General features: G+C 38.5%; 1 protein-coding gene across 7 annotated transcripts in view; it reads left to right on the top strand.

Annotated features, from left to right (window-relative positions):
* Nucleotides 1-22,074, top strand: part of KDM4C (lysine demethylase 4C) — a 463,944-nt gene that overhangs the window by 181,614 nt on the left and 260,256 nt on the right. The gene's annotated exons all lie outside the window — the stretch shown is intronic.

Raw genomic sequence — 22,074 nt, 5'->3', positions numbered from 1 at the left:
CATGTTAAATTTGGTATAAAATTTTGCATCTCCTGCCCAGTGTATTTAATTTAGCTCGCATACTGTGTATTTTCATTCACAGGCAATAACTTCTATTAAATTTAATTACTTTCCCCCTGTGGTGTTAAATAGAAGACATCTTCAAAGTGATGGTGGTTTCTACTAGGTTTGATTCCTTTCCTGTGGCTTTTAAGAGAGAGGTGCAGGCTGGCAGAGGGTAGCTTCTAAATGAAACTGTGTGTTTTACAGAGGATGTAAAGTTGACATAGATTTAGCAGCAAATGATAAATAAAGTGGATGTGGTGTTATTTTGGCCATTGCATGGCTCAACTGAATGTCTCCTTTCATTCTACGTTGATAAAACTTACATGTGGAGCCATTAGGTGAACTTAGATAGAAGTATATTTAGGGAAGACAAATCTTAGTTTAATTTATGTGTGTATTTAGAAAATTGCACAATATATTAAAAAATAAGTAAAAGTATAGCCCGTTGGCAGCCCAGGAGTCATTTGAATACATTCTTGACATAAAGGAAAGCCCCTGGTATTAGAAGACTTTTTCTGTTCTAAGTAATTTCTATTTATGCTGAGTAATTCAGAAAGGAACAGAACTGTACTACTACTTCACATTGTACATCCTGTGTATTCTAAGAAAACCTCATAAGAAATAGAAAACTCAGTGTGTACCTTGGCCAACCACTGCATTGCTTTTGTAGAAATGTAATGCTTGCATCTGCCTTGAAGCATTGTCTTGACTACGAGGTTATAACAAGGTCTGTCATTTTATAGTTTGCACCTTTACTTACAGATATAAGTCAGCTATCAGAGCTGTTCGGAGTCACTGCAAATATTGTTTAATACAGGTCTCAGAAGTAGCCCATGATGTTGGCCAGAATAGGGCATTCCAGCCTTGGGGAGAAGCTAAACTACCATGTACATTGGAGTTGCATTTCCACATTTCCATGTGGAAGTAGAGTGGGTGTGGAGTGGAAGGAAGAGAGGCTGGTAGTGCTTCTCCCTGAAATCCCAGCTGACAGAGCCCATCACAGCTGTGGGAATGTGAAGTGTTGCACTGTGATGGAGGAGGCTGGATCTGACAACCAACTTTTCTTCTTTGGCTAGCCATGTAACCTTAGGAAAGTCATTCTTCATATGTAAATTAGAAATATCTCTGTACTCTGTAGGCTTATTGCAAAGAGAAAAGAACTTAGGTATGTGACTATCTGTTTATTCAGTTTAGTAAGGGCTTTGACCGTTTTGTTTGGTTCTAGGTACAAAATATTCAATGCTGTAATGCAGTTTTGGCCAGCCAATTAAAAATTGCTGTAATTGAATGTTTTTGAGATTTTTTGAGTTATGGCCACCCCTTACTTCCTTTGGCCAAGTGATGTCATCTGAGAATATATTAGTTGTCTCTTGCTGCTGTAGCAAATTACCACAAACTTTGTGTTTAGAACAATAGCCGTTTATTATCTCATGGTTCTGTAGGTAATAGGCCCAGCATTGGCCTCACCAGTTAAATGTCAAGGTGTTTGCAGGATTGCATTTCTTACTGAGACTCTGGGAAAGAATTCATTTCCTTGCTCCTTCGGGTTGTTGGCTGAATTCACTTCCTCGCAGTTGTAGGACTAAACGTTCAGATTTGCTGCTGACTGTGAACCAGGGGCTGAACTTTTCTCCTAGAGGCCTCTCTAGTCCTCCTGTGTAGTTCCTGCATTTCAGAGCAGGCAATCCGCAAAATCCCATGTGTCATGTAAGATAGCGTATTCATAGATCTCTGGGATTAGGATGAGGACATCTTTGTTGGGGCGCATGAGGGGAAACATCTGCCTACTACAGGGGGTGCCAATTTATCATTGACATAATATATTTAGAATCTGCTTTGGGCTGGGCACAGTAGCTCATTCCTATAACTAGCACTTTGGGAGGCTGAGGCAGGAGGATTGCTAGAGGCCAGGAATTCAAGACTAGCCTTAGCAACAGAGTGAGATCTTATCTCTACAAAAAATAAAAACAAAAATTAAGAAAAAAGAGTATTTTGAGTCATGTAACCAATTTTAGTTTTTTTGCATAAAACAGGAAAATAACCTTATAAACAGATACAGTTTTGAATGTTTCACTAAAATATCACATGCTTTCTTAATTTATACCATCAATATTAATATTTTCATGTCTATTCCTGGATAATAAATTATCTTACATTATGGTAAGCTGAGTTAGCATTTTTCCCCCCAGATTTTGGTATCTTTAATCAGTTATTTGACACCTATTTTTGATCTCTAAGTCTGATTCATTAGGTAACCTTATGAATTTACTGTATTGCATGTATATGTACTTTCTAATCCCTGGCAAATTTGTGCACTGGGCATAAATTTATGTGTTTTGCTGGAAACTAATGTGTAGTGAATTAATGAATTGCTCTAAAAAGACTTTTAGCATTGAGGATGCCCATGTTTGTCTTAATTCTTTGTCTTCATCAGTTTGTTCTAAATGATAACTATAAAAAAGTCATTGTTCATAAGTGATAATGAACAGTACTTTTATAATTACCATGAAAATATGAGCACTTTTTCATAATGAGGCATTGGTGGTGATGTCACCTGCTTTACCTGTCACATGGGGTTTATTGAACATGTATAAGTATCTAATAAAGTATTTGTCGTACAGCATTAAATAAGCAAAACGATGCAGAGTGTGGAGTCTGCATACATTATATTACATGTGCATATATGTAATCATAAACACTATGAAATATATATATATAAATATAATTTTGTGTAATACAAACCAGTATTTTTAATTAGGTGATTCAGAAAAGAGCTGTTACAGAAGGCAATTTTTTTTAATTAAAAAAAAAAAACAAATAGGTTTTGAAAAGATAACCTCATGTTCCCCAATAGGGACCTTTTGATCATAAGCCAACAGGCTTTGTCAGTAGGGACCTTTTCAGATGCCTCAGATGGCTGGTAGATGGGGAAGAAGTTCTACTTACGGAGACTAGGCTTATCTGCTGTGTGCCAGGCACCATGTGTGTTTCTATGAATTCATCACTCGTGAGTGCATTGTTCCATGAGAACAGGGGTGAGAGTAAGAGCTGACTCTGGCAGGGGTTCAAGGTGTGCTTCCTTTGCTGTTGGCTTCTTGACTTCTGCTGGTGTCCCTAGAGCAGGACTGGAGAGGGGCCTTCTGTGGCTTTCATCGGAATCTGTTACTGACCTATTGATATGTGATAACTTGTTCAGGAAATCTTCCTGGCTCTTAAGATTTGGGTACATTTGATTAGAAATTTCATTATTTGTGTAAAGCTGAGATACACTTCCAAATTTTAGCAAATTCCTGGATGTTTGATATTCTCAGCTGAATTATTGTATTTGGGAGATATTTCTGTCCCTGTAGGTAAATTCTCTGTTTTTTTAGTCTTTCAGTTCAGATGGTCCTTTTCCACAGTATCCATCCAAACTGCCTCATCTCTCAAACAGACTTTTTTTTGTGTGTATGGATTGTGTGGAAGATCTGGGGAAAATAGGCAGAGGAGGGAGTGAAGGAACATTGACCTTTTAGTTTTGGTAGCGACTTAGTTTGACTATCCCTGTTTCTAATACTCTGATAATGGCCCAGGCGTTACCATTCTTCTCATTTCTCTCTTTGCTTCTGTTTTCCCTCAATGAGGATCATTCTGCTCTCTTGTCTTAACCTGCAAAATATAGCATAGCCAAATCCTGTAAGATGCTCCAGAACAAAAGGGCCTTTCATTTAGCAGCAACAACTGACCTAAGAAGGCAGTGTGTAGTTTTCCCCCATTTCTCTAATCAAAGACAAGATCATTACTGAAAAAAATTGAGTGATGTTTCAGGTACCCACATGTTCATTTGCTGCTGACGGGCAGAGGTCAGATTTGGTGAGTGCCCAGTGAGTTTCTCCTGTGCTACATGTGTGTACAAAGAAGAAAGACACATATATTGTCTTCAAGGAGCTTTCAGAAAGAACAGAAGGACTTTTAATAAAACTCCACTTGCAAAGTTGTAGTATTAATGGACCATACCACCTAGTTCTTTGTTTTAGGAATCTCTGTAGCTTTGAATGCTGGCATAACAGAGTGAAATTCAATTATTTTTTCTTGATAGAGATTTAAAAATATGTAACAGCTCGTTTAGCAGTTGAAATAAGACATTTGTACATATTTGAGATGACTGTTTTCTGTTTCTGGAGCATTCTTTCCTTCTGTGGTGAAATGAAGTCCGTGATTACTCTGTGCAGCTGCTGCCGTGACACTTACAGGTCTGCTTCCTGGCTAGGTTGGATCAAAGCGCTGGCCTGCAGGTTGTATTTCATTTTTCCGTTTGCTGGGATGAAGTGCGGTTGTTTGATGTTAGGTTTGATGGATTTGTTTGCCACTGCATTCATTAGCTTCACATCAAAAAACTGACAGGCTGTTAAATGAAACTTTGGCTTAGATTTTCAGCTTGACTGTTTGGAGACATTTGTGAAGATATTTTGTTTTTGTGTTTCAGCAGCCTCAAGCACTATGATTGTCTCGAAGGGAAGAAAAGTTATTTACTGTACTGATTTTCTGGAGTAAAAAAGAATCATTGTCTTGGGGACAGTCATATCTCGTCTATACCGTCTGAAGCAGTGTATTTATTACAGTATGTGCAGTGAAAGAGACTTACTGTGTCACGATAAATAATTTTATCTTATTAAAAGGAAAGGTAATAGTTGGTGACACGAAAATGGTATCTTTTATTTTGTATGAATTTTAAGTGATCATATTAACATGATACGTCAGAAAGTTGAAAAATTGTACTGCAGAGCTGGGAATGTTCTCTTATAAACTCCAGGAGTACTACCTTACTATGTAATTTTAAGACATTTTGATATTTGAGTCCCCAAATGTTTGAACAAGTTTAAAAAGAGATGGTAGAGTTTTAAAACTGATTTTAAAACTGATTTCCCTTTAATCTGGCAAGGGTTTCAACTATTAAATTGTCTCGCATGTAAGTGCCATGATGTGGGTTCATTCTATTTTATATTTCAATTCTTTAAAATTAAATTAGATATTTCTTAAATCTGGTAGCATCTTTCCAGAAAATCTTTAATCTTGGGCAGTCTTTATCAAAACAATCAGGAATCATTTTTGTGGTTAGTCTCTAGGTGTATTTTAATATGCTTTTGATCACAAAATACTAGTGTAGTGATATTTCTCTGTTCCTGTGACATATGAAGGAAAGAAAATGTAGACTGCTTTGAATATTGTTCATTTAACAGTTCTTGGCATTTCAATTTTGAGTGTCTGACATGACATATATAATATGAACTTCGTGAGTATGGGGATTGTATGTTCTGCATTTTTTTTTTTTTTTTTCAATTTTACCTATACTTTTTGCTGTTTCTGATTCCTGGGTTCTGATGGAACAGTGTAACAGAGCTGACGGGTAGTTTGCTGCTTTTTTTTTTTTTTTTGCTTTACTTTTAAGAGCATCTATAGGTTCACAGCAAAATTGAGAGGAAAGTATAGAGATTCCTCATATTCCCGTTCTCCCCACATATGCATAGCCTCCTGCATTATCAACATCCTTGACCAGAGAGGTGCACTTGTTACCATGAAGAACCTACATTGATGCATCACTATCCCCCAATGTCCATAGGTTTTTTAAAATTTTTATTTTTTAAGGAAACCCAAGCAACCAGACCAAAGTCCATAGTTTACATTAGGACTCACTCTGGGTGTTGTACATTCAATGGGTTTGAACAAATATACAATGACAGGCATCTGACATTATAGTATCATACAGAGTGATTTCACCACCCTCTGAGTCCTCTGTGCCTTTTCCACAGGGGGTGTGTGTGTGTGTGTGTGTGTGTGTGTGTGTGTTTAACTTGCTAGCCCCTGAGAAACCTCTAACTTTGGAGAGTTAGTGTTCACACATCTGGAAGAAGTATTAAGAGATATGAAGAACATAGTCACATTATGTCCTCTTTTTATACTGATAAAATATTGAGTTGTGGGATTCAGGATATTTGAAACTTGAAGAAGTCTGAGACTTCAGGTATGATGGTATCAAACCAGTGGTTAGTGTATATTGTGTCTATGGGAGAGATGTCTGGAGCTGAAGTCTGGAGCTAGGGAGCCTGATTTCATTTGTTGTTAACTTGCATTTGCTGCATTATGGGATTTGAAAGGAAGTGATAGGCCTCATGATGCTGGTGTTTAGTGCTTAACCTGAAATCAAGGCATTATCTGCTTTTGAGTCTATAGTTTGTCAGTACCTTAAGAAAATGTAATTTTCCCTTCGAATAACTTTTATACTCTATTGAGAATTAGTTTGTTTTTAATTCAGTCTAGTTTCTTATAGTTAAGTACAATAGTATTAATAGCTGACATTGTCTCCAGTATGTCAGATTGAGCTCTGGGCACTAGATACATGTTACTTTTCTTGATCAGCGATGATGCACAGATATAATTGCTTTCTGTCCTATACTAGCCCCCTTTTTCCAGTGTCTCATTTTCAGGGTGGTCCTGTGTCTTACGTTGAACTGGAGGGAGTTTGGGATGAAGAATAAAATAAGGCAGTGAGGCCTGGCTTAGATGTAGGTTTGCCCCCAATGTCGTATATCCTTCTGGACTCATTTTTCTGGGTGTAATGGCTTAAATAAGTGCCAGCCACGTCTCTGATTTGTGGGATCACTCTTAAGGTTCTTGAAGATTCAGAATGATCATGAAAGCTGTAGCTGATGTCACCACCAAGTGGTTCTGAACTCTCTCACAGTTGGTTGAGTTTGGATTCCTAAAGCCAGTGGAGCGAGGGGCATGGTGGCATACGCCTGTCATCCCAGCACTTTGGGAGGGTGAGGTGGGAGGACTGCTTGAGCCCAGGAGTTCAAGGTTACAGTGAGCTATGATCACACCACTGTACTCCAGCCTGGGCAACAATGCAAGACCTGTCTCAAAACACGAAGAGAAGCCAATGGACTTGTTATTTTGGATTCTTCTTCTCTGTTGATAAACCTACATGTCAATTCTTTTTTAGTCCTTAGTGCAGCTGTCGTTAACTCTGAGGCTTTGACCTTGCTCTTTGATTAAGGTGGTGGGGTGAGAGCAAAGGTTCTATACCTTCTCTGTCATTTTATCAAGTGTGTGTGGGGAGATTCTGAGGCAGTCTGGATAAAAGGACTTGTGTATAGAGAATGAGGTCAAAGTTAAGGAGCACTACCTCAATATATGTTTCTATGATTGTCAGGGGCCAAATTTTAGTGTAGCACTTTTGAAGCTTTAGGATTTTTTTTTTAAATGCCTTAGTTTGGACTTTTCCTGTCATTTCAGTGTTTATAATAGTAAACACATAGGAAAAAATTCTACTAAAGGCTCTGTTCTAGATACAGTGACTGGAGTAGAGGGCCAAAGTTGGTAGTGTGTTTTCTGGCTCATGGTTACCCAGAAGGGAAAGCAGTGGGCAGAACATGAGGTGACGTTTGAGAGAAGCAGGCTGGCCAACCCCTGGAGGGAAGGAGGGGCTGGTGGGAGAGTCAGCAGGGCTCTGGGCACCCCCCAGAATTTGCCATAGTCAGATGCCCTGGCTTCCCACAGCTTCTCATCTTTTCCTACAGTGGCTTTCCTGCCCTTCCACCCCTGCAGCTTCTGCTGAGGTGACACACAGTGGTTTATCTCATAAGGACCCTTACCTCACATAAGGGATTGTCAGGTGTGTGCTGCTAGGGTTGGTGCAGCAGCTCAGCGGCCTCATGGGGTCTGTGCACTTCCCGTCCTTCAGATTCACTGTCTCCGGGCAGGCTTGTCTTGATAGCTGTGCTTACTTCAGACATCTTGCTGCCAAGGGCAGGAAGGAAGGAGACAGTGTGAGAACTAGGCTCATCCCCATTTTCAAGGAAACATCCTTTTATGTCCCGTGGCCAACTGTTAGAAAGGCTGCAAAGGGTAACTGGTGAGTAACTGGTGTTTTTAGGGAAAGGGGCTCTGCCTGTGGAGAAGAAAGAAAAAGATGGAAGAAAGAAGGAAAAAGATTCATTGACAGAATCTGCCACAATATGTGCTTCTGATACCTCATTTTGTCACACATTTCTGAAATCTTCCTGTGACTCTGGTGGATGCTATGGGTTGAGAGCCATGGGTTTTTAGCGAGTTAAATTAGGCCCTTGTTGTTTGGGTTGGGGTTCTTCCACATGTTGTATTTTTTCCCACCAGTATGAATTTTGAGTTCTAAAACATCAACTTAATATCTATTTATAAATTGGAGATGTGTAATGTTTTGTACATATCTCATTTACAACCCCTTTTCTGCAAGAGTTAATAGGTATTGTGAGCACATATAGAACTGTGCCCACATATTTCGTGGATATCAAGTAAACATGCCCTGTAGTACTTTTAAGGGGAGGAAGGGAGAGTGTTGGAAAAGAAATAGAGTAGATGGTAAATATAGGAATGCACTGTATATATCTCTTTCTGAAGAGCTTAGTAAATGTCCTGATGGCTGGCTGGAGTGCATGTAAAAAACCCAACATAATCATAATCACCTGGGTCTGTGTTGGAATTCTGGTTCTGTGTGGAATAGTTGTGTGACCTGGGGCAAATGACATGTCTCTGTGAGACTTAGTTTTCCTACCCGTAAAGAGGGCGTTCACTTGTGCCTCACAGGTTGTGCTGAGGATGCGGGCAGTGATGGGAGAACTCGCCTAGCACCATGCCGCTCTCACCAAGTACATATTTAGGAAGTGATTCACTCTGGGTCATTTTTATGTCAGGGAAACTCCCTGAATACTAATTTGGGGGAAGACTGGTGGAGTTCAGGCCTGAGGGGCTGAGAAGCAGTGTCTGTGGGGACAGTGTTTGCAGGGTAGGTGCCAACAGCAGGCTGGGCAGATGGATATTAGATAGTTTTACCGACTTCTCATTCGCATTCAGGTGTGCTTTTTGCCAAAATGAAGGCAGTATGAAAAGAAGTGCCAATAACTTAACAGTGTGTTTTTGTGGACCAGATTGCAGAGAGAAGGAATTTGAAGGAGCTGTTGCTTATATCTTCAAAAACACAGTGTAGCTCTTGTGTCCCTTGTTGAATTTGAAAGGCCGTGTTTTGTAATCCCTTGGAAAAAACACCATCCTGGACGGTAGAGATTACTGCTAAGCTTTGACTGTATTTCACACATCAGTTTCATATACTTCAGGTTTTTTGATTGAATTAAAAAAAACCCAGTTTTTATTAACTGTTTAAAATTTTTATAAAAGGTATTTTTGTAAGGCCTAATAATCATTTTCAGTGATTTTTGGCAGCATATTATTCCCAGTTCTCAGGAATGCATATTCAGGGTTGTCCTTTGATTTTGAGTGTTAATTTTTTAAAAAGGTGACTGTTTTGTTGATTATTGAAATAGCAATAAAACTTGTTTCTTTGAAAGTAAATAAAATTGAAACAGTTTTGAAACTTATATAATGATTTCTTTTCTTTTTAAAAATCATATTAGTAAAGATAAAAAGAAAATTCCCAGTGCCCAGAAGAGTGTAGCTGGTAGAGTGGGCACTGTGTTCTTTTGGCAGGAATATGATTGGAGTAAGCACCCTGAAGAAAAGGTGGGCAGTGTGTATCAGTCTTGGTAAACATCTTCTTGCCCTTTTACCATTTTCTTACACTCCTAGGAAATGAGCAGAAATGTAGGCAGAAGGTGATTGTTGTAGTGCCAGTTTTATCAGTGAAAATAAAATTACAACTAAAATGTCCAGTGATATGGCAATCATTGAATAACCAGTTGTGTCTATACACTATAATTAAAAAAAAATTACAGAAAAGCAGTGGAAAGGAAATCACTATGGCTAATATTATTACTACCCAAATATCCATTGCTGAAATTTGTAAAAATAAAATAAAAAATTTAATGACACCCTTTCTAGTTTATTAAAGGTAAAAAACTGTTAACAGTTCATTGTATATCTCTTGAAATATCAGCATATATCTGTATCTTTTCGAAAATCTTCACAATGTTATTCAAGATTCTATACATTATTTTGCATTGTCTTTAATATATCATTCTGTTCAATATATATTTCATTAGCTGGGTATGGTGGCTTATGCCTGTATTCCTAGCACTTTGAGAGGCTGAGGTGGGCAGATCACTTGAAATCAGGAGTTTGAGACCAGCCTGGCTGACATAGAGAAACCCCATCTCTACTAAAAATACAAAAAAAAAAAAAAAAAACAAACAACAAAACGAACCAGCCATGGTGGTGGGTACATGTAATCCCAGCTACTCAGGAGGCTGAGGCAGGAGAATTGCTTGAACCTGGGAGGCGGAGGTTGTGGTGAGCTGAGATTGTGCTGCTGCATTCCAACCAGGGCGACAGAATGAGACTCCATCTCAAAAAAAAAAAAAAAAAAAAAAAAAAAAAAGAAAAATCTGTATCTATATCTATCTATATATTTTTATCTATATATATCTTTCGTTTATGGCAAGTAAAACATTTTTGGGTTATAGATACTTACTAGAAGAAAATTGTTGTAGCATATCCCAAAAGAGTGTGACAGGTGGTTTGCAGTGGATTTTTTTTTTCTGAAGGGCATCACAGAACCACAGTAGTACATGAGAGTTCATTGCACAGATCTTGTTAACAGCTCAGAATGTTGAAAATGAACACCTTAGCTCGTGGCTCTGTTTGCATTCCCTGGGTGCAGAGCAGATGGTAGGTGGGCTTGTGCTTGGTGCACGAGTCCAGTCTTGTCTTTGTTGATGGACTGTGTCCACACCTGTCACCTTGGCTTATTCCACTACAGTTAATACTGGAAGAGATTTATAATGCCTTTGCAGTTTCTGTTTTACTGAATGACAGCATTTATAACTGGGTCTGTATATTTGAAGGAATGTATATTTAAGAAAAACTTTAATAAATTTCCTAAGTAATGCCTTTCTCTGGCGTCATAAAGGAGTATTCCAGTGAATTTGAAAGATATGAGAGGAAAAAGTAACTAAATGGCTTTAGTCAACAGTTTTATGGCAATGGGAAATTAAACTGGGAATAACACAAAAGAAAAAAAAAACTAGTTTGGTTTCTAAGCCTAGGCAAGGAGGGCTACATTAAACAAAAAACAAACAAAAAACCCTCAGCACAACAAAATGCCAACTGCAATAACCATAAAGGATACTATAGATTTAAAACATTATTGCCCATTGTTGCAGAGAGCAGATGGTGCTTAAAATATCCTTTAATTTGATGTGCGTCTTAAAAGAGCAAACAACCAAGGAGTATATATCATCTGTATTAAAAAATTAAATGCAAACTTTTCTATTTTTGAGGATGCCATAGTATATATAGTTAACGAGGAACAAATGTAGCATCAGTATGCCAACAGGGACACACATTGGAGGCCGTCTTGGCAGGGGGTTGAGGGATAGATGAGGGAAAAGACTATGAAGAAACACTTCTAAACCCTGGTTAGGCCTTGTATGAAACTCTTCTTGGTTATGTATTTTCCCCTCAAACTGACTCTGCAGAGTGTTGATTGTCCTGAACTGTCTGGATTGTCTTACAACTATAGCCATTAGTTTGGGGGAACATACTTAGGTTTATGGTCATAATTTTTAGAAAACATGGTTTCCTCCTGTAGTCTTTGACATTTGTTTAGAATATCAGAAAGGTTCTTCTGAATTTGGGTGCTGTTTACACTCATGACCTTCAGAATTAATGCTGAATCCTAAGCCCTAAAATGATGCTTTTGAGAAAGCATGACCAAGACTTCGTAACAGATAACTGCCCTTCTCAGATTTGTAGGTGGGTTTACACTATAGCAGGGAAATGTGCTGAGCACAGATTCTCCTTCAATTTCTATTACCCTTTATTTTATGTTCACATTGAGGATCCTGCCAGTTAGAGTGGCCTCTGTGCAAACGAAGAAAAGAATTTGGAGTTCAGATCCATATTTCTGAAAGTATCCAGGCTTTGGGTTGTGGAGAATTGGAAGCCCAAATTCAAATGACTGAGTGATTGACATGTAGCTATTTACCGAGAAAATTGGAAAGATGCAACACATTCTGTTTTCAAAGAAACATTTTGAGGTTGGAAAGTATACAAACTTAGAATTTCAAAGGGCACATGTCAAGTTTAGTTGTAGATGAACATGATGCCATTTGGGTTGATTTCGTGATGAGAGAGCACTTTTCCCATGTTTTTTTTCCCCCTCCGTTTGCTTTCTGGAACTAATGGACATGATCGCAGATTGTGTCAGATTTGTTTTCTTAGAAGTAATTTTTATTAAGCTTTGAAGTAAATGGTTCTTCTCGTTTGTAGAAACTCCACATGCTAAACCTCTCCAGGCAACGCTATGGAAGGAATTCCCATCATCGCGGTATACAGTTCCTAAGTGCCTGTTGTTGTCTAAATAGAGTCTATGGGCAAGTTGGGAGATTAGTGACTCCAAGTCTTCTGCCTCAGTGATGTTGTCTCTGAGGCAAAGGGCTGGCACACTGGTCACAGCCTCCCACCTCAGCCTCCCTAGCAGCCGGGACTACAGGTGCTCCCTCCTTAGCCTCCCTAGTAGCCGGGACTACAGGTGCTCCCTCCTCAGCCTCCCTAGTAGCTGGGACTACAGGTGCTCCCACCTCAGCCTCCTGAGTTGCTGGGACAACTACAGGCACACGCCGCCATGACTGGCTGATTTTAAAATTTTTTATAGAGATGATGTCTTGCTTTGTTGCCCAGGCTGGTCTTGAACTCGTGGGCTCAAGTGATCCTCTCGTTTCAGCCTCCCCAAGTGCTGGAATTATAGGTGTCAGCCACTGTGCCTGGCAGGTTTAAAAATTTCTCTTTGGGTTACTAAAAGTGTTTGGCATTACATGATTTTTGTAGTCATTTATGCCCAGTTGTAGACTCAAGTGAATTTTAAAATGAAATTGCCTTTAAGTATTAGTATGGCAAAAATGAAAACTGCATTGCATGGTATTGTTTTTTTATATGGGTGACATAGATAGGCATTTTATTTCATGGGAACAATCTGAGATTTATGATATGGATCAAGGATTCTAGAAACTATTCTCGTAACCAGTTTTAAACAAGGACGTTTATAACACCTCTGCCCAATTTTACTATTGTGAAAATACGCTTACAAGCAGTAGAGGATTGACTCAATAGATTTTTAGAATCTCTAAAACAGCAGGGTGTATTGTATTGATGTGATAATGATCTTTGAAATATATTGTTATGTGACAAAGAGTAGTTAACGAATACTTCTTTAGTGTGAAGCTGTATTTTTAGAAAGCAATCTTAAAATATGTAAATTGAATGAAAAGTAAATGAAAGATACACTTGGTTAATGGACGTGGTTAATTGTGGTAGCCTATGGCCAGAGGAATGAACTTGAGATACAGACAGGCAAACCCTCATCTTTTATGCAGTCTGCTTCTGTGAGGTCGACATTTATTTATTTATTTATTTATTTGCAAGTCTATTTTCATGTGTTATTTTGTGCTATTTGAAAAAATTCAGTAAAATTATTGTTAAAGTTTTCAGTAGTACACATATAGAGCTCTGGACCAATGTCTAAATAAATGCATCTTATAGACACATAGCAGAGATGTTTTAAAATTTGTTTTCTCCAGAATATTTAACTTGTAGCCAAAACTTTAGGGGAACAGGGTAGTATAAATATATGTCTTTACTCATAGGACTTTTTCAGCATTTAAAGCATTACTCTATAATTAATAATTGATATCTAATTAAGGGACATTTCACATTGATTCTGAAATGGAAGTAAACAGCGCTAATACAATTACTCAAAATGCTGTTGAAAGAATTAAAATGGAATTATCTGTTGAAACTATATTCAGATAAAATGGTGTTCTTTATTCCTTGTTGTAAAACAGCCTGAAAGTTTGTATTGGCTTTGGCTCTGTGTTTGTTTAACATTTTCATACAATTAAAAGTCACTATTAGATGGTAAATTGTATCATGGACTGTGGTACTTAAATATTAACATATTAAATTTTCTATTCAAAGATTCATAGACAGTGTGGAAAATTCACCAGCAGAGGACAGTGTCTCTTCATACATTTTTTTCCTGCAAAGTCCTTTGTAAGGAATGGGTTTCCCTTATAACCTTGACCTAGAGTCTTAGAAGGTATTTATTGGTTGTACATTTGTAATTGGTATGTTTTATATTGAAGAGAAGATGATAAAAATGGATGTAACTTAATGTAGTAAGGGATACTTATAGTATTGTTTATATTCCCTTTACGTTAGTTTTTTTTTTTTTTTTTTTTTTTTGAGACAGAGTCTCGGAGTCTCGCTCTGTCACCCAGGCTGGAGTGCAGTGGTGGGATCTCGGCTCACTGCAAGCTCCGCCTCCCGGGTTCACGCCATTCTCCTGCCTCAGCCTCCTGAGTAGCTGGGACTACAGGCGCCCGCCACCGCGCCCGGCTGATTTTTTTTTTGTATTTTTAGTAGAGACAGGGTTTCACCGTGGTCTCGATCTCCTGACCTTGTGATCCGCCCACCTCGGCCTCCCAAAGTGCTGGGATTACAGGCGTGAGCCACCGCGCCCGGCTGTTAGTTGTTTCTTAAATGAAGTGCCCATTTTATGTGTAGGAAGTATGTGCATTTAACCTAAAATATCATCAAATTAAAGTGCTGTCTTTTGTGAAACGAGGTTATATTTTACTTCGAAATCTATTGCAAACTGTTAATGTGTTTAATTTCTACATGTTGCTTCGTGTAACTGCTGTGCAAAGTGGGCACAGACAGGCACACGCGGTACAAAAATGAAATAGAACGTATTGGGAGGGCCTTACAAGCCCACAAGTAGCAGTGTGTGCAGGTCCCCACCGCTCATTCGTTCCCTGGGAGAATGAGGCTTGAGTGGGGCACAGCTGGGAAGGGGCGTCCATGGAGGGACCCCACCTGGCCCGACATGCTCCATTTAGTCACGGAGAATCAGGGCAGAACACATGCCCGTGGGACCAGGTGTGACAAGATCTTCTTGGGGGGAGGATGTAGTCTTGGTGGCACTGACTTAGCAAAGAGGCCTATTTTTACTAAGTTTCTGAGGTGGGGGACAGGGGGGTACCTAGCTTAGTTGGGGACATTAAGTAGATTTTAGTGGTAAAGAGAGGACATTTAGTCTGCCTGGGTTTGAATCCTAGCATTGTCATTTACAGGTGATATCATCTTGGGCAATTCATCTATAAATTGAGATAATAATACCAAATTGGAACAATAATGATAGGTTAGTTGTAATGATTAAATCGGATAATGAGAGTAAACTCCTGGAATAGTGACTGACACATGGCATGTAATAAACATTTTTTCTTTCTATGAGGTATTAAAATTTATTAACCTCTGAAAAGCAATTTGGAATCCCTTTGTCTCATATTGTCCTGTGACAGTTACCATGAGTGCATTCCCCCATTTTTGTTTACTAGATCTGCCCCAGGAACTTTTAAAAATTGATTCTTTTCTTTTAAAAATAAAGCAAATATGTGAAACATACTGAAAATGCTGAAACCTACATGAGAATATTAGAAAGTAAAGAATGCAGTTCTATAATCAGCTACATATGGATAGGCAAAGAGAGGGGTCTGCTTCTTGTTCAGCTGTAGCTCTGTGCTAGTGGAAGCATGTCCTGGAGTTAACGGTGTGGCCAAGAGAACAGATGTAGGTAGGCAATGGAGGTGGGACAGAGAGCTGCAAAGTGCCGCACTTGCCCCTCTTACTGGACCCAAAAGACTCTCAAGTGTAACGTTTCTGTAGTGCTGTAGATAATTAATCTGGGTGTGTGATGACCATCTGATCTAGCACATCCAGTGGCACTGATGCATGTTGGGATAGGAATTTAATTTTATAAACTCAAGCTATTCAGCAGGGCCCGTGAAAAATCACCGGAAGGGTAGGTGGATCTTTGCCACTGTCTGATGTTTCAAAGATTTCTTGTATTAAATGCTGTGTCCAAAATTCCAAAATGATAGAATACTCTCCAGTTTGTATTTATGTTAAAAAAAAAAAATAATAAGCTTTCATTGGTATTTTTAACATGGCAGACTTTGTAAAAACATTTAATGAAACAAGTAAGTGTATACATTTATTTTGAGTATATTTGACAGCAAAAGAGGGTGAGGAAAAACAAATTTGGATTTCTATCCCACTAAAAAATTCTTAAAAAAAATTTAGTGTTAAGTATATTAGAAGAAAATATAGAGGAGTATTTATTTGATCCTTGAGTGGAGCAGGACTTTTGAAGCGGCACATCATTGGTGAACACCATGAAAAAAGATTTGATGTGTATCTTTGAAAATTTGAAACTGAATAAAAAAGTATGTGATATCCTTAATATTAAAAATATCCTTAATAGGGGGAGGGGGGAGGGATTGCATTGGGAGTTATACCTGATGTAAATGACGAGTTGATGGGTGCAGCACACCAACAAGGCACAAGTATACATATGTAACAAACCTGCACGTTATGCACATGTACCCTACAACTTACAGTATAATAATAATAAATAAATTAAAAAAAAATATCCTTAATAAGGTACATGTCTAAGTAATCCCTGGATGTCACTTAATAGCAAGTTCGTGAGAAGGAAAATATAGTAAAATTGATATATTTTGGAGCTGAATATAAAATTTACTTGCATATTTTAAAATAAAACAATGTTTTAAGGAAATTTGATACATGTGGTATGCTGCTTGGTGTTTACCTTCAGATGCCGTGAAGTTATGAGTTACTCTTTTTTGCCATTAGGAGTCGTTTTTGGGCAAGTTTGAGAACCAGCACTACATTAATATATAAAGAAATTCTCATTTGTAATTCATTAATCTTTAAATGGCTGAACTTCATTGAGTCCTTACTTTGTGTCAGGCATAAGGCTGAACTTACATTAACTTGTTTGAGTTTTACAACTATCCTATAAAATAGATAATGTTATTACCCCCATCTTATTAGAGAAAATTAAAGCACTGAGAGGCACAATTGTGGGTCCCTCCACACTAAAATTAGAAAAACTGGGCAAAAGACAGGCAGTTCACTAAAGCAGAAATATAGTCAGTAAATAACTACAAAGCGTAAATATAATCTCATTAGTAGTCATAGAAATGCAAAGAGGTTAGTGCCATTTCTTACCTCTCAGATTGGTGCGGAAGACAAATGGAAATACTCCATGCAGTTTTAAACTATGCAAATTAGTACACCCCATAGCATGTCAAGGCACCAGCCTTAGAAATGTGTGCCCTGTGACCCTGCATCCACACTTGGGAATTTGTCCTATGGAAATAGTTGCCCAAGAATGCATTTGTTTGGGTAGTCTTCACAGTGTTGATTATGAAACTGAAAAAATTGATAGCAAGTAATTGTAGAACACTACGGGATAGTTGAATAGATTATGGTACATCTAGTCATGATATGCTAATTAGCATTAAAAATGATGTGGAGGTACGTTTATTGATATGTGTAGATAGATGTTTGTAATACACAGTCATGGATTAAAAAAAGATTATAGAATAGGATCTTTTCTTAGTTTGAATGCATACTTGTGTTACAAATTATGGAAAGATGTTTATTAAATTTTAGCATCATCTTTGCAGGACTTTAATTTGTTTATCTTTATTTTAAAATATTTCTATAGCAACCAGTTATCGCATGTGCAGTGAAAAAAATAAAAGATTTGTTTTTAAAAGGGCTGGCTTAAATTACTTAATTTACTTAAAATTATGTATAACTCTATTAATAAAAAACTTTTATGCCATCACTTAGAGGATGAGGGGGAAAAACCTCCAACTTTTAATATGGAAGTAAAAAGACAAGAGGGTAGAAAAAGATCATCGATGAGGAATCTGAAAGATTTGAGTTTCCATAATTTGCTAGATTCGAGGCTTTGGATAAATTACTTGTTTTCAGCTTCAAACAGGAGTATAAATATCATTAATTCTTCAGTGTGCATAATAGTATCTGATATTTGTAATGATGACTGTGGGCTGTCAAACTAGTTAATGATTTTGATGAATTATATATCCTGATTAAGAAAATAAGCTAGTACATTAGTGAATTTTAGAATGAATAGTGTTAAATAGTTGAAATTCATGCCTGTCCTTCATGGTACATTTCACTTCCTACCTATGCTAGGTAAGTCAGACCTGTTTAACAATGTTAGCAGTTGTATAAAATGTTCATATTTAAATCAAAAGGGAGAAATTTGACTAATCTCTTAGATCTCTAAAATAAGTTATTATATCTTAAAACTTAATTAAATTTTCGTGGTCATGAAGCTTTTGCTGAGGTATTGGAAAGGGCATGTTTGTGAACGTGTGTGACCTAGCTGAATGTTTCTGGCTCTGCGTAAGAACATGGGAGGAGGCTGGTGCTGGGGCTCGGGGAGGTGGCAGGGACTGGGCACTGTTGCCTGAGGAGGTAAGCACCCCATGTCCTGTGGATCTTGGTTCTAGCTTCTTAGGTCATGATGCCCTTCTGCAGGGTTGCTCCCCTACTTTTGCCCAGGCCTTGGGGCAGTTTCAATGGTTCTGAGGTTTGTGAGGAAGGTGGAAACCCAGTGCCAAAACTAGGTTTGTGAAGGTTTCTCCCCGGGGGGTTGGCACAGAATGGGAAGATGGCAGGTGACCTTAGGAAAGAGGTTTTCTCAAGGTGCAGGCAGAGCCAGGGAGGGGCCTGCATGATGCCCTGCTGTTTCTGGCCAGCCTTATTTCCTGCCCACCTGCCCCTTCCTCCTTTCCTGCCATTCTGTGCTTCTCTGCATTCTCCTTTAGAAGCAATTTGAGCTGCTCCTCCCTAGACTAACGAATACTTGATACCATGCAGCTCAGCTTTGCTGTCACTTCTTGCAGGCAGGACCCTTTACCTCTCCCCTGTGTGATAACAGTAGTGTCTCCCAGGGTTATTGTGAAGACAGCTGGAGAAGATGTGCACACTGTGCTGGCATTCCTTGACATGCTCCACGTGGGCGCTGTTCTCTGAGGCAGGGTTCCAGGAAGCTCATAGTCCTGGCATTCATTGTAGAATGAATGAATACAAATGCCTCTGCCAAACACAGTGGATAAAAACAGAAATGCTCATTAATGTATGTGAATGGAGTAGATTGAAAGTACAGAAAACCCATGTACAAATTGTTCATTGGTCTATCTGAAGGGTAGTAAATATACTGGGAGAGAGAGAATTTATATATTTTCAGCTTTAACTAATTTTGGTTTTGCTATAGTCCAAAGGCATTTCTTTCCCCAGTAACTGGATTCTAACGAGGGTAGCATGTATTAGTGTCTTTTGAACCGATGGTTGCTCCCAGAGATGTGTTGGTATTCCTTACGTGTTACCGTGTGTGCGTGTGTGTGTGTGTGTGTGTGTGCTTTAACCTTTTTTACTACTTTTGGTAAAGAAATAAGAAAAAGAATAATTTTTTCACCATTTCTATTGTGGATATTTCAAGAATTGTGATATTATATTCTTGGAGTTTTTCATATGATACCCTTTCTATATTGTTCCAAATCAGTGGGCATTTTCAATATGTTGAGGAATTTAACAAAAAGTGAAAAATAAAAAGCAAAGAAAATACTGGTCTTATCAGTCCTCCCTGGAATCAGTGGAAGTGAAAACTATGACATACTTGAGACATGACCTTGATTTAGTAACTGATGGTTTTAGTTTTGTGTTTTCAACTAAACAAATAAAGCACTAGTGCTTATTCTGGGATAAGGAAATGGCCATTTTCTTTCTAGATAATATGATTGTATTTTTCAAAAAATTAACTACCCAGGAATATGAAATGAAAAATAAAAAATCTTTCATAAAAGTGTTTCCTGGCCGGGCGCGGTGGCTCAAGCCTGTAATCCCAGCACTTTGGGAGGCCGAGATGGGCGGATCACAAGGTCAGGAGATCGAGACCATCCTGGCTAACCTGGTGAAACCCTGTCTCTACTAAAAAAAAAAAAATACAAAACACTAGCCGGGCAAGGTGGCGGGCGCCTGTAGTCCCAGCTACTTGGGAGGCTGAGGCAGGAGAATGGCGTGAACCCGGGAGGCGGAGCTTGCAGTGAGCCGGGATCCGGCCACTGCACTCCAGCCTGGGCGACAGAGCGAGACTCTCGTCTCAAAAAAAAAAAAAAAAAAAAGTGTTTCCTAGTATTAAAATTTAAATGCAAGCAAGTTGGTTTAAAACAAATAATTAGGTAATCTTGAAGGATATGGTGAAACAAACCCATTTGTTGTGATGTAATGCAATATTTAAAGAATCTAATGCACTGTCTTAGGCTCTAGTTTGCAAAATGGGTTTTTATCATGTGTTTCTTTCTTTACCTCATACCTTGCGTCAGCTGATGAAGAATACATTTCATGTACAGTGTGCTTCTCCGTTGGGATTTGTGAGAGGCAGGCAAAGGACTGTTACCTGTACCTCTTCTCTGAGGAGTGGGTCAGTGGACTTCACTTGTCCTCTTGCCCTCTTGGTGGGCATGGCACAACCCAAGGGGAGGGGAGTCATTTCAGTGATAGCCAATCTGGCTGCCTTCCCTTCCTTCTTATCAGGAAAGCTAGCACATGGGAAAAAATGGACAGTTTCTACTCTATTGTGATAATCCATATAAGCAGAATCGCAAAATGCCCAGATGACAATTCAAACAGTTACTGTAAAAAATAACAAGGTGTATTTGACATCCTTTGAGGCCACACTAATGTCAGAGTTTCTGATAGTTTATGTGGTATTAATGGACACCATAATACTGTTAATGTATATGGAAAGGATAGTATGAGAGTTGAGAGCAGGGAACAAGCTAACAGGGTTTAAGCACTCCTTTAGGAGCAACTGCACTTTCTGCATTTCTTTTTCAATTTTGTTCCATTGTCCTTGTTTGCAGTTCAAAGCCTGGGACTGTTATTTGTTTACAACATAGTACATTTTGTATTTTCCCTTTTTTTTGAGACGGAGTTTTACACTTGTTGTCCAAGCTGGAGTACGATGGCGTAATCTTGGCTCACCGCAACCTCTGCTTCCCAGGTTCAAGCGATTCTCCTGCCTTAGCCTCCCGAGTAGCTGGGATTACAGGCATGAGCCACAATGTTTGGCTACTATTGTATTTTTAGTAGAGACAGGATTTCTCCATGTTGGTCAGGCTGATCTCGAACCCCCGACCTCAGGTGATCTGCCCACCTCAGCCTCCCAAAGTGCTGGGATTACAGGCGTGAGCCACCGTGCCCGGCCCATATTTTCCCATTTTAATAAAGCATTGTCTAAAACAGTAACAGAAGAGTACATCATTTCCTGGCTACTTGTAATACCATTATGATATGCCACATGCTTTTGGTAAGATCAGTGCTTATAGTGAGGGATGCAGATGCAATTCATGAGTGCCTTTTGACATTAAAAAACATCAGCATTGTTTGTATTTATTATTATGTCTGCTATGGTTTGAGTATTGGTGTCTCTCCACAATTACTGTTGAAATTAAACCCCAATACACTAGTATTAAGAAGTGGGGCCTGTAGGAAATGATTAGGCATTGAGGGCTCCACCCTCGTGAATGGGATTAGTGTCTTAACAAAAGGGCTTGAGGGAGCAAATTCGCCTTCTCTGTTCCTTCCATCTCTTCTGCCATGTGAGTATACAGAAACAAGGCACCATCTTTGAAGCAGAGAATGGGCCTTCACCAGACACCAAATCTGCTGGTACCTTTACCTTGGACTTGCCAGCTTCTAAAACTGTGAACAGTAAATTTCTTTTGTTTGTGAATTATCTGTAATTTGCTTTGTTAAAGCTGCCCAAGTGTACTAAGAGTCTTTTTGATTTTGCTGTCTACATATCTTTCTCTCTTTTAAGAATTAAGTGTTGAACTTATAAAAAGGGGCACAATTAGACATTCTAGAGGTAATCTTACTGAAATTAACATGCTAAAAAGTTCTAGAATAATAGAATTTTTTGTGGAGTGCTTTTTTAGTTTGGAAAAATTTTAAACTTCCTTTACTACTTCAAAGTTACTTTATTAATTTGCTAGAATGCAGCTTACCCTATATTGTCTTACTGGTAAAAGTATGCAAGAAGTACATTATCTCTTTCTACTGTTTAGGTTTTACAAAACAGGTGTTCACACATCT

This window comes from Theropithecus gelada, chromosome 15 (assembly GCF_003255815.1).
Source record: "Theropithecus gelada isolate Dixy chromosome 15, Tgel_1.0, whole genome shotgun sequence".
Classification (NCBI taxonomy): Eukaryota; Metazoa; Chordata; class Mammalia; order Primates; family Cercopithecidae; genus Theropithecus; species Theropithecus gelada.
The sequence above is the reverse complement of the archived record's forward strand: the minus strand, read 5'-3'. Positions and strand labels throughout refer to the sequence as shown.